Here is a 14,002-nt window from a genome sequence, read left to right as displayed (position 1 = left end):
CCCCAAAGGCCCAGCTGTCAAAGTGTTCTCCCTCTACGTCTGGCCAGAGGATGAGCCCTGGCAGAAAGAAAGGTTTGAAGAAACCAGGTAACATCACTCTATAAAGAGAAGGTGGCAGTCGTCGGTTTCGGCTTTCCAAAGAACTTGCATGTACGTTATCTCGTTTATTCAGTGAGGTGAACCTGGCACCCATGACCACCCCAGGAAGACAGAGGCCCTGGTAACCCCTGGTCACAGGCCCAGCCTGCAACCCTCTTCCGACCCCAACTCCCAGCCTGGGGCCTTTCCCATCAGACCCCGCCACTCAGTCAGGAGCCAGCAACAGAGCTGGTCAGAGGCAGGGAAGCAGGCGGCTAGTGGGGAGGTGCTGGGAGAGTCTGGGTCGCGGGCTGGCCAGGGGGCCATCTGGCCCAGAACTCTGCCTTTCCTCCCACTCACACTCCTGTTCTCAGGCCTGTCCATGCCTCTGCCGGATACAGGATCCACCCCACCCTGTCTCTGCGCCTTGCCTGCCGCCTCCCCAGGGGCCTCAGCCCTGAGGAAGGGGACAGGCAGTGGCAGCCAGAGGCAGGAGCTGAGGGCGATGGGGCCGGCAGGTGGGCACCCTTAGAGCCAACGGCCCGTTGCAGTCAGGATGTTGATGCGTTAGGACCACAGTCAAAGGCTGGAGGGCTGCCGGTACTGATATTAGATGAACGCAGGTAGGGAAGGGGAGGATTATACACTCAAGCCAGTGGTGCCCGGATCTGCTGTCCAGATCACAGAACTAAACCAAGCCACCCACTGCCAGCACCTTCCAAATCCCACAAGAACCCAGAGGTGCGTCAATACCCTGTGGGCCCCGGGATGAGTATGGGTGGCAGTCTAGTGGCTTGAAGACAGCATAGGGGTCCACTGTGTGCAGCTTCTGACAGTGATCGGGCCCAGGCCCCTTCACAGAACTCTTTCTCAATCACAGTCGTGTTTGCTTGCTTTCCCTTTACCGCTTTGCCAAAGACAACAAATGATTTCTCAATCACAAGTGCACACACACCCTCATCCCTGACACTGCCGTGCACCCCACCCCCATGTTATCTGACCCCCGGCCAAGGCTGATCCAACCCAATTGAGAAATAGTAACGGTACAGAACATTTTCACTGAACATTCTCAGCTCTAAACATATTTCACAATGCTGGGCACTGGGACATGTCCTACTAGCATTCTGGGCAAAGCATGGTTTAAAATATGTACCCAGGCATGTTTGTGTGTGTGTGCACGCATGCATGTGCACACGCTGGAGCTGAGTATGCCTGTCACTTGCCTGGGCATGACAAAGGTTTGCTTTCCTAAGAGCTGTTCCGTGGAGCAGCAAAAGCTCTATTCACAAGTGGTTCCACAGGTGACCCTCGTACACAAGTTCATGGTCAGATCAGGTGGACGGCAGCATGTGGGTTCCAGTCTTATTTATCTCCAACTTTTTCTGCACTCACGCTTTTTTTATATAAAATATTTATTTATTTGGCTGCGCTCAGTCTTCGCTGCAGAGTGTGGGATCTTTGTTGCAGCATGCGGGATCTTTCAGTTGCGACACGCAGGATCTAGTTCCCTGACCAGGGATCAAACCTGGGCCCCCTGCACTGGGAGCGCGGAGTCTCAACCACTGGACCCCCAGGGAAGTCCCTTCACTAATGCTTTCCAGGGGTGCCCACCTCCGGGGTGGCTGTCAGGAGGAAGACGAGGACAAACACACACTCAGGTTTGTTTTCCCAAAGGGCCCTGGAGTGGCCAGGCTTCAGGTTTCAGCAGTCACCACCAGGATGAGCATCCCCACCCTGGCTCTTGGGCTCCCATCTCTTCTCCCTGCAGGTTTCAGATCAAGTCTCTCATCTGGGTAACCCTACTGTTGTTTTGTTTTGTTTTGTTTGGTGCAAACGGATTTGCCTGGCAACTGGTGTCAGTGGCCTTCTTGACCAACTGGATTGGCGTGGTGTGTAAGGTGATGCACTCTTGCCCTCTACTACAGAGGGAGCAGGATTCGGGGAAGGATGCCAGTTGAGCAGCCAGAAGACCTGGATTTTTGTCCTAACTTGGCCATTAACTTGCTTTGTGACCTTAGAACCATGCTATCACGATCTGTCTGCATTTTTTCACCTGTAAAGTGATGGGTGATATCTAAGGTTCTGGTTTCTCATGGTGTCAAAACTTTATTATTCCAAAGTCTTACCCATGTCCTTTTACCCAGCCTCCAAGGAATTCCTCTGAGGGGCACTATTATCTCTCTGAGCCACGTTCCACTGTGTGATGTCTCATGACACCAGGGCAGTCAGGCTAGGACAGCCCAAGGAAAAAACTGACACCCATTCTCAGATATCTACTCATTTTAAAACCTTCTAATCCAGATGACCTGACTTCCCTCCTTTACTCACCTGTGATATGTCAGTGAAAGAAACTTCCAGAACTCATGACCAGCCTTTCTTTGGAACCATTCTGCTGCCATGCATCTCGCAGCTTTCAGAGACATGGGTGTCCTCTCCTGCCCAATCCTTGGGGTAAGGAGACTGCCTTGCACCTGACCCACTAACTCAGTGCCCTGCACGGGTTCCCAGAGGCGAGCATGGCATCCAAGTGATCCCACATGTAGCTTGAGGACGAAGGTCCTGCCTCACTGGCGGAGGGACCAGGGCAAAGAACACCAAGTTCAGAAGAGAAAAAGGGAACACCTCCCAGGCCTGGAGCTCAACTGAGCCAGTGCCGGTTCACCCACCCCTGTCATTATTGTTCAGACACCAAGGGATGGATGTGAAGAGGTAGAGACTTCTAATCCAAAGCAAAGGGAAATGGCAGAGAAGAATCTGAGTGCATGCAAGGACCACCAACAGACCTTCTATGGCACGGGCTGAGGAATGGCCAATGTGGAAACAGAATCGCAACTGGTTTCCAGAGTGAAAGTACAAACTGCAGGATCTCAGGGTCTGTCTCCCTGGACCCCAACCCTTACCACCTCTGCCGCCACACTATGCCGCTGCAAGCGTTCTGATGAAAATGGAAATTCCATCCGCCTCCTTCTTCCTCTCCACACACACTCATATTTTCCCAGGCCGGCCCTGCCTTTTCACAAGGTCAAACTACTCATGGTCATCTGAGGTCATCAGCCTCCACGATAACACAGGAAAGGACAGCTGGGGACATCTTTGCACCTGTCTACATATGCTGCCTTGGTTTTCACACTCTCTTCTCTGAGAAGCAATAGTGTTGAACACTGTTTTGAAACACAGCTCTAGATGGCCCAAGCAACTCCATGCTGGACTCAGAGGAACGTCCATTCCCCACAGGCTTCAGGGCCCCACCACCCGCTCTTGGGGAGCAGGCTCAGGTGCTCCCCAGCTACCACCACACCTGGCCCACTGGGTAAACTCCTGAAAGTAACAGGTTTTCAATTTTGTCCAAAAAGACAAAGAAAAAATTAACCTCTAACGGGTTTCTAGCTATTGTCTCAAGAGAACTGAATCATTATGGGAAAACAGAGGTAAGCAAATACGAACCTTTTAACAAGTAACTGGAGGGAAGGACACATTCCTTCTCACTGATTCTCAACCACACAACTCTCACTAGTAAAACCAAGCTAGCAAGCTCCACACTCATTCAAACCACTTTCGTGCTGCTGTGAGGCTGAAAGTTCATAAAAACTCATCTGCTTCAGACTGTAACTATATAGTAGCAGAAGCCGCGTTTATCTTTCCTTTTCTTTATAGGGGCTAGTTTAGAAGTGACTGCTCCACGCTGCTAAAGAAATTCCTCCATCTGAGGTGGGGTCCAGGCATCCTCCTCTCATCTGAACACTAGTCCAAGCACAGGAGCTTCATGGGCAGCCTCCAACCTCATCCTGTGCCCCCGAAGTCCACACAAGGAAGGCCAACGGCAACCTCATAGCCGCATAAAGCCTGAGCTTCAGACCAACCTCACCCTCGGGGTAAGCTTCGTCTCCTCAGCCCGCTAGACGACAATAGCAGAAAAAGTGGCAGCAGGGAGAGACTCACGCCAGACTCCATCCTCCCCCACCCTCAGCCTCCAGGGACAGCCGACTACAACAGCTGTTCCCTAAGGGGCACCCTCTGTACTACACCCTGCAGGAGAAGCTAGGCCTTCCTGTATCCCACACAGCCAAAGACTAAGGGGAGAAGTCTAGAAGGGCCAGCAGTGCTGCTTGTCTGAGAGAGAGGGGTTCAAGGCCCAGCACCACCAATGTTCCATTTCTTCCCAAGTTCTCTGCCTGGAGACAAATGGCAGTGAGAACAGACCAATAGGTAAGAAAGTCTAGAGAGAGAATTCTGTTCCAGTAACCCAAGGGCTGCCCTTCTTCGCTGTGCCCCTGGGGAGATGGAAGTACCTGCCGTACGAGTTTTGCTGAGCACGCCACACCAGCACTGAAAACTAGGATCTGTTATGAGGGAAAGTGAGTGGAGGGAACTACCCACTTTTGCACGAGGAAAGATGCGGTGGGGAAGCCATCCTATAAGGAAGGGCCTTTATAAGACAATGTGTTCTTTGTTCTCACCCTGAGTGACTCTATCCCCTGCCCCCACCAACACTCCAGCTCCAGCGGCTCTGAAGGTCCTTCCAACTCACCCCCTCTACTTGGTCTGAGCTGCCCCACATGCAGAAGTCACCCCAGTGCTTGATCTTTTGCTTTCTGATCCTGTGACAGTCAACTTGACCTAAACAGTGATTCTAGGGGTACTCAGAACAGACAAGGACAAGACAGGAGAGTCTGTGAGTCAGCTCCCAACGATGGTCTAAATGATCCTACTTTCTCAAAAGCCTGCTGCCCCATGGGAATCAGTACTCTCCAAGGCCCTCTACTTACCATGGGAACACAGCCCCGTGCAAACCTCTCACCCCGCTCTTGATCAGGACCTGCCCGCTGACCCTGACATGCTACCGTGTCTCCCTCCCATGTGGGCACTGTATGAGGGGGATCCCTTCACAGGCTCGGACAACGCTCTGTCTTCAAAGCAGTAAAGAACGCTTAAACCCAGTGGTAAGAGAACCTCACCTGGCCTCGCTCACCTCTCCGAGTCGAAATGCAACTGACAGAGGAAAAAGCTCATGTACTTCAGCAACGGGCTCTCTCTTCTTCCCCAGACCATTAAGTTCACAATGTACCTTCAATGTCCACTTACCTTCAATTCGAATAACAAGAGGAAGGCCAAACAGTCAGTGCCATTCTGGGCTTGAATTTTAAGAAGAGACGAATGAAAACCCATTCGGTTACCAGGGATTTACCCCCAAAAGCAACTTCCAGGGAGACTGCAAGGTGTTTCCATACATGGTCTAGCCTCCTGTACTTTCTCCACATGCCTTTTTGTGGCGAAGGAATCCTCTGAACAGAGCCCGTTCCACTAGAGGCCTCCACCCTAAGCCAGAGCAGGTCATCCACAGGACATCTGGGACGCTCAGGGAATGTTCCCTACCTTCTAAGGGTGACATGGTACCTTCTCAAGGAGCCTCTCTTAATGCTGCCAACGGTGAGTGACATATAGCAGTCCCCGGGGGTCAACAATCACACCCAGCACCATTCTCCTTATATACTTACTTGGAGTATCAAGTTCCTAATTCTGGACTAAGCCCTTTATAAGTTCTTCCGAACTATAAGTTCCTAGAGGACAGGAACCAAGTCTCCATTTCCACCTCCTAATCCCTCAGCACAGATGCATGCAGCCAGAGCAGACCCACGAGAGGCTACCGCTAGCGAAGCAGTCACCAAGCACCCCAAGACAAAGGGATACTTGACACTGAGATCCAGCCCTGAGACTGCCTGGATTCAGAGAGAAGGTCTGGTACCCCCAAGGAGAAAAAGAAAATAATAGTTCTAATATTGGCTAGGAAATGGGTCACGTTCATTTTCTCAAGGCATAAATAAGGGAAATTATCCTTTTACCCACTTTTTTTAAATGTTTGGATTAGACAGTCATTTGACAAGCTGCGAATGCTTAGCTGATATTACTGCAAATTATCCTTCTAGCAATAGAGTTCGTTGCTCTCTGACTAATCAATATTAATAAACATTACTGAATGCTTTTACAACACAATTTATTTTTTAATACAGCTCTTTATGTATGTCATAAAGTAAATATACCAATAAAAGGCAAGGATTTCAAACAACAGATTAAAAAAGGCAACCAAGAACTAACAGAGTGCTAGTCAACACCTTCCGTGCTGCTGAATGGGGGGCAGGTCTGCACCGAGCGTCCCTCTGCTGGGAATCCAGGCCTGTGGGCCATGGAAGATGGTGGCCATTTGGCTGTTTCAGAGCCTTTTAAAGGGAGGAGAGAGAACACCAAAGGAGGCATGTTTTCTCAAGAATGTAGATGAGAAGTGCGGTATACCGACTGACCGAAACACTAGACTAGCGGTTGGGGGGCTCAGTGCTCACCCCAGCTCTGCCAGGAACCATCCGGATGACCTTGGTCAAACCACTTACCCTCTCTAGAGTTCACCCTGCAGCTTTGCAACAACGCAAGAATTGAGTTAGATGATTTCCTAGGTCCTTTCCAATCACGTTTATGACACCAGAAGGCTGTGGCGTTGACAGGGGCCTGTGCTAGCCAGACTAGACCCTCCTTCGTGAAGGATCCATGCCAGACCCATCCCCTCAGCCCCTGTTATTGAGCCCAGAACACAGGAGGGACTCAGTGCATCTTTGCTAAATGAATGAACAAACAAACATGAAAGGGGATTCAAGGAGAGAAAATGTAGAGGCTGAAAACTCCCCCACTGCCTCTACATACACACACACACACACACACACACACACACACACACACCACCCCTCCCCCCACCACACACCCCAGTACGAGAACAGCTGTCCCTACAGATGGCCAACAGGCACATGGAAAGGTGCTCAGCATCACTAATTATTAGAGAAATGCAAATCAAACCTACAGTGAGGTACCACCTCACACTGCTTAGAATGACCGTCATTAAAAAGTCTACAAATAACAGATGCTGGAGAGGGTGTGGAGAAAAGGGAACCCTCCTACACAGTTAGTGGGAATGTAAAGTGGTGCAGCTACTATGGAACAGTATGCAGGTTCCTCAGAAAACTAAAAACAGAATTACCATATGATCCAGCAATCCCACTCCTGGGCATATATCCAGAGAAAACCATAATTTGAAAAGATACATGTACCCCAATGTTTATAGCAGCACTATTCACGATAGCCAAGATATGAAAACAACCTAAATGTCCATCAACTGATGAATGGATAAAGAAGATGTGTGTGTATGTATGTATACACACACACACACACACACACACACACACACACAATGGTATACTACTCAGACATAGAACAGAATGAAATAATGCCATTTGCAGCAACATGGATGGACTTAGAAGTGAAGTAATACTAAGTGAAGTAAGTCAGAAAGAGAAAAACAAATACCACATGATATCACTTATATGTGGAATCTAAAATATTACACAAATGAACTTATCTACAAAACAGAAACAGATTTACAGACGTAGAGAACAGACTGGTGGTTGCCAAGGGGGGGGGGGAGGGGGAGAGGATGGACTGGGAGTTTGGGATTAGCGGATGCAAACTATTATATAGAGCATGGATAAACAACAAGGTCCTACTGTATAGCACAGGGAACTATATGCAATAGCCTGTGATACATCATAATGGAAAAGAATATGAAAAAGAATGTATATATATGTATAACTGAGTCACTTTGCTGTATGGGAGAAATTAACACAACATTGTAAATCAACTATACTTCGGTAAAATAAATTTTTTAAAAAAAAAAGAACAGTTGTCCCTATTATCCGGAAGAGAAGATTTCCTTGGGGTTCTTAGAAAGAAAGTGGTGCATTCTGCCTTGGCCTGGGATGGAGGCCAACCTGGAACTCACGGAAGGGTGGTAGGAGCTGTCCTGAGCCTTGAAAATATGAGGAAGGACAATGGCATCCCGCGGCCACAACCACACCAAGTACAGTGCTTTCAGATAAGGCTGCCGGAGAGTGTTAAAATACAACGTCAAAAATGACAAAGGGCCATGCTCATCTCCCCGCAGCAACTGCTCAGAGAAGGATCTCCGTGGCTGCCCGGTACCAGGAGGCCTGGGCTTCGGGCTCTTATGTCACCCGCCCTTTGTTTTAAAATACCCAGTTCTCCTAAGTCATTTATTTGAAATATCTCTAACAACAAATTTCACCAAGAACAAAAGTTTTTCATTTGTGCACCAGGCTATAGGATGATCTTATCACACACAATCTCATACTGTCTCTTTCAACAAGGTCTTAGCGTGCTTATCGGCGAAGTTCCTAGTAGCCAAATATGATTGAAATGTTCTATTTATGCTCACTGGATTAAGGAGATGTTGCAAAACTGCACAAAAACCTGGCAGATGTAAGCAAGGTATTACAGCCTGGCCAGTTAAGATCTGAGGGAAAGGGATCAATACACACTTTTGTAGTTTCTTTCTTCTTCTTTTTTTTTTTTTTTAAAGAAACCAGAAAAGTTGTGCTTTTAGAAAAGGGAAGAGGAAAAGAAGTAAAATGCCTTAAGATTTATAGCTTCTCAGAGCTTTTTCCAAACCCTAAACAGGGCACCATGGTGCATGCTTGATGATGTCAGCCCAAGGGAAACAAAAATAAATCCAAAATATTCTCTCCAGATCCTAAAAGGCCCTATAAGGGAATTGAACTATGGTTACGGAGGAAGAGCATTTTTGCTTTCTCTCTCTCTCCCATATGAGGCTTTCAACCAGCGCACATAGCCAATTTCTGGGAAAACCCTTTCAAAAAGTTATAGATTCCTCCTTAATCTTCCTGTTTTGCCTGGGTGTGTGCAGGAAACATCGTCTCCTAGTTATCTAGGCTCATTTTGACATGTTCTCCCTTTAGCCAAGCAGCCAAAACGCTACCTTCAAATCCCACAGACCAGCCTTGGATCCTCAGAGGCTACTGAAAATAACTGAGGTTTATTAAGGACCTAAGAAGAAAGCCCTGCAGAATTAAACCCTTCGGAAAACCTTCTTAGCGTATACTGCCTCGTTCTTTCTGCTTTAGCACGCTGAAAACTGAACTACTTTTCTATGAGGATTCTGAGCTTTAGAGCCATCATTCTGAACATCAGTTACGAACACGAGATAAGAGGATACACTGATGAACCTGTAAGGACATCCAATCACATTGTGAAAGTCACTGTCATTTTATTAAAGGAAAAAGGCAAAACCCCACCAGATAGCCACTTCTTTGCTGGTTCTTTTTTTCTTCTAGAAAAATGCAAAAAAAAAAAAAATCTAGTCAACGAAGGTTTTATAATAATAAGGCTAATGCATTAATAGATCACATCTGACTCTGAAAGGGTTTGCTGAGCATCACCTCAACGGCCTCACGTCTGGGGAAGAAGGGAGTACAGTCCCCATTTTGTAGATGAGGCTGAGCGACTTACCTTCGTGTGAAGAAGACGGAAGTCTCCAGACTCCTCACCTCCAGATCCACATTCACACTTGCCCACCTGAAAGAACACCCACCCCACCCATAACATCCCCTCACTGCCTCCCAATAAAGGCACCGGAAAACAACCAGCGAGAGAGGAGACACTGAGAGCACACCCAGGATTCGCAGGACCCGAATCAGAAAGACGCAGGAACAGAGGAGCGACTGAGAACACAGGTGAGCCCAATGACGGCACCCAGAGCCCACGTCAGGCTGGGTCTCAAAGGATCTTCATCACCTCCTACCGGGATGACCTCAGGGAAGGCACACAGCCTCACCCCCTACTGCTGTTTAGTATCTGTTAAGCACCTACTGTGTGCCCGGTTCTGGGAAAGTAAGACTACACTTGAGCTGCAGTCCATCTGGGTAGGTCCTACATCAGCATTATTCTCCATCATTATACTCGATTGATTTCCTTTATAGCACATTTCCTTAACACAATTGACAGGTATATATTGGGTTTTTGCTACTATTCTTTATCTCCACTAGACTTTAAGCTACATGAAGGCAGAAGGCATCTGCTGTAGCCTCAGAGTCTGGTACAGTGCCTGGTACAGAGTAGGCGTTCAAAACATTTTCTAAAATAACTGCTTTATTGAGATTATCTACATACCATAAAATTCACCTTTTCAGAGTGTACCTTTTGATGGTTTTTAGTGTATTCACAGAGCTGTGCAACCATCACCATTATCTAACTCCAGAATATTTCCATCACCCCAGAAAGAAACCCCCTACCTATTAGCAGTCATTCCCCATTCTCCTATCCCCCAGTCTCTGGCAACCATTAATCTATCTTCTCAATGCATTTGCCTCTACTGAACATTCATGAAATGGAATCATACAAGAAGACTTCTGTGTCTGGCTTCTTTCTCTTAGCATAATGTTTTCAAGGTTCATCCACTTTGCAGCATGTATCAGTACTTCATTCCTTTTTATTCCATTGTATGTATATATACCACATCTAATTTATCCATCCATCAGTCAATGGACTTTTGGTTGCTTCCACCTTTTGAAGCATTATTATGCTTTGGCTATGAACATGTATGTACATGTCCAAGTTATCTGTGGACATCTGCTTTCAATTCTCCTGGGTATACACCTAGGAGTAGAATTGCTGGTACCTCTATGTGTAACCTTCTGAGGACCCGCCAGACTCTTTTCCAAGGCAGCTGTACCATTTTACATTCCCATCAACAATGTATGAGGTTTCCGATTTCTCAGTACATTTTTGGGCTAAATGAATAAATGAGGATTCCTTCTGCTCTAAAAGCCTGCAGAGAATGGGATAAATTTCCAAGGCTCCTGTGGTAAGCTAGCATCTTCATCTGCAGACACGACATACCCCACTCGTGTTGAACAGAAACCCCAAAGAAGGCTATTTATATTTAGTTCATTCTAGAGAGACAGAATCAAATAAAAAATGAAGACAAGGAAAATAAAACCTCAGACAGCTCAAAGTGGGTTCTACCTTCGCAAATGATTTCAACCCCCATGTCCAGACTCAATAATTTAATAACACACATGTCTTAAACAAATTTAGTTGAAAAAATATGAACAGGATCCCAGCTCAGCTGCAGCTGACTTTGATTTGGTCAGCAGTGAGAGCAGCTTTATTTGACAGCCCTGCTTGTCTATGACGGGAAGTTTGAAAATACACTTAATAATACTTAAAATCAACACACACAAACAAAACTATCCCAGGCAAACCCTAGGAGAGGGACCCACGGAGCTGAGAGCCCAGGCGAGCCAAGATCAAGTCTGGCCTCTCTTCCTGCCCTTGTTTGAGGGGGCGGGGTGTCCCAAAGCTGGGGGAAGAAGCTTTGCGAAGAGCTCCTCAAACTTCCTTTTCTCCCCTTTTCTTTCTCTGTAAAAGAAGGCAGCGTATTCTTTCTGCACAGACTCCTTGCAAAGAACAAACAAACAAAGGCTGGGACAGAGCAAGGCCCCTTGCAAGCTGCAGGTAATTAAAACGGCCTGTAAATGCCCCAGCAGAAAGCACTTCAAAGAGACAGTAATTCCAGCAATGGCTAGTCAAGGCTGTGTGGTGTAAAAATTATGAGTTTTCCCAACGGGGAGCTTTGTGTGAAAAGGACAGGGGTTGGTGGCAAAGGGAGGGTGAGCCACACAGAGGAGGCTTACTTACAATGGTGTCCACGTCGGGTGTGCGCAGGACTGCGTGGGGGTGTGTGCGTGTGTGTGTCACACACGCGGGCAAGAGAAAGAAAGGCGGACGGTGTGCACGTGTGTGAGAGTACACATTTATCAACGCCGAGATGCTCCAAGCGTGTGGACGTGGAGATAAAAGGAGAAATAAAATAAAAGCAACAAATATGCATCCTCTCCCCCTGCTGGGCCTTGTTTTCACAGGGAGAAGTACCAGGCAGCTTGCTCCTTCCTCCAGCTCCTACCTTGTAAGCCTGCCGAGCCAGGCGTGCAGGAAATGCATAAAACCTGGGACTCTGGACCCAGCTGACAGCCACCGCGCACAGCCACCTCTCTGGATATGCTCATACTTTCCATCTCCCAGAGACACACACACTTAGGACCACAGACCACAAGCTATGTTATCTGAAAACAGAGGATGGAGAAAAGAGAGAGATTCTTAACCTTCACTCTGACCACATTCGCTAAATCCTCCACGCTACCTGCCTGCACTCAGGGGATGCGGTGACCAGTCCACGGCGTGGAGCTGATGCACATGACAATGGAGGTGGCAGCCTCGATGCACAGGGACCCTGGCCTCACTTTTATAATACGCAGCACAGACAACCCACACCGACACACGCTGGCGATCACCTGACCACAACACCGCACATCTTTTTTAAAAAGCCTATCACTAGGGTTTTTTTTTTTTTTTTCTGTATTCTCCCTGCAGGATCTAATAGTCACAAAGGGCCATTTCACCAGGCAGGAGAGCTAGCCTCACCCCTAGGGAGCCTCCATGGTCCCTCCGCTCCCAAAGCTGACCAGGCCTCCGTTTTAGCCCATCCTTTGCGTGCGCGTCTACTGTTGCACCAGTAGCGCTGGGCGTGCATCTGCTTGCTTGCCTGACTCTCCAACTACATGGAAAACTACCCGAACACAGACCCAGCCTCACTCCTCTGTAGTCTCCAGCCTCGCAAAGGGCCTGGATCAGTGGATGCCCAGGACACGTTCTGGGGAATGGGTGAGTGGGGGGAAGCGTCTTGGCCATCCTGTGGGTGATAAATAAGCAGGACCAGGATGGGGTGCATACAACATATCGTGCAGAGCCTGGTACCCAACTCTTCTTAACCCTCATCAGGCAGTCGAGAGGTCACGTGGCCCACGGGAGCCTGAGAGCCCACGGAAGGAAGGTGGAAGCAAGCCTGTGCTCGCCAGGGTGGCAGAGAAGCCGACGCCAACGCGAGCTGGTGGCCTTATTTCCCCATAAGCAAAACTGTACCCTCCTCCCTCCCGGTCCCAGTCCCTAACTCCTCCCCGACATTGCCGCCTTTAAGCCCACACATAAAAATGTCCTTTACTACTTTTATTTAATGAGCTTTCATTTTCCTCCCCTTCCCTGTAAATGAGAAAGTCCACCTCCTAATGGGGATGGGGGAGAGGAAGCAAAGTGGAATCTTTTAAAAATGGGCCATAACTTCATGAAAACCATTCTCCTCGACAACATCCCTGACCCACCCCCGCCCCTCTACAAGCCCCCGCACCCGGCCATCCTCCCAGCATCCTCCCTTCTCACCATTCAAAACAAGATGCATGGATTTTGGATATTTGATTGCTTTTAAGAATATATATTTTCCCTCAAATAGACTGAATACAATGGTTAGGAAATGTGACAGAGAACTATCCTGAGCCATTTATTGCCTTAATACCCACCTTTGTCCAACAGGCAGTTTTGACAACAGCGATAAATTCCAAATTTATGTCAACAGAGCATATGTTGAACACCTCATTTCTGAGCTAAAGCGGCATGCTGTCCTATAAATCACCGTTCTGTTTGAAATGAAAGTAGATTACAGGCCTGTGTTATTGAGCAGTTAGAGCTATAGTCATATAAATCAGAACTTTTAACTCTAGGCAATCCGTTGCGCAATTAACTAAAGGGTACTTTGTCATTTCAAGGCTCGTGCACAGACTTGGCAGGGCTCAGAGCTACTGGGGAAAGGGCTGGGAAGGAAAAAAAGGTTTTAGGCTACAGGAAGGTTCTCGACTGCAGTGTCCATCACACCCCACCATGCCCTCTCCCTCCCCCACACCCCCCTGCCAAGGCTGCACGCTAGGAAAGACAGCCTCGTAATCAGTCCCTGCCACGCAGACAGCATCACACCGAGTGCTTCCCACCAAGTCACCTCTGGAAACCCAACTGCCTTCTCATTCATGAATCAAGCATTTTCTGAGCACAAGCCACGTACATAACCTTATCTTAGGTGCTGAGATGATACCTGAGACCCCGGAGATGATATTGTGGTGCAAACAACAGTATTAAGATGAGGCTGATAATGAAGAAGAATTAGAAGAATGGTGTACAAGACACA

At 47.9% G+C, this 14,002-nt stretch overlaps 1 protein-coding gene across 1 annotated transcript in view; it reads right to left on the bottom strand.

Moving 5' to 3' along the window:
• ZBTB16 (zinc finger and BTB domain containing 16) overlaps positions 1-14,002 on the bottom strand; it is a 195,162-nt gene that overhangs the window by 102,441 nt on the left and 78,719 nt on the right. The gene's annotated exons all lie outside the window — the stretch shown is intronic.

This window comes from Orcinus orca, chromosome 8 (genome assembly GCF_937001465.1).
Source record: "Orcinus orca chromosome 8, mOrcOrc1.1, whole genome shotgun sequence".
NCBI lineage: Eukaryota > Metazoa > Chordata > Mammalia > Artiodactyla > Delphinidae > Orcinus > Orcinus orca.
Note: the sequence above shows the minus strand (reverse complement) of the source record. Positions and strands in the feature narration are given on the sequence as shown.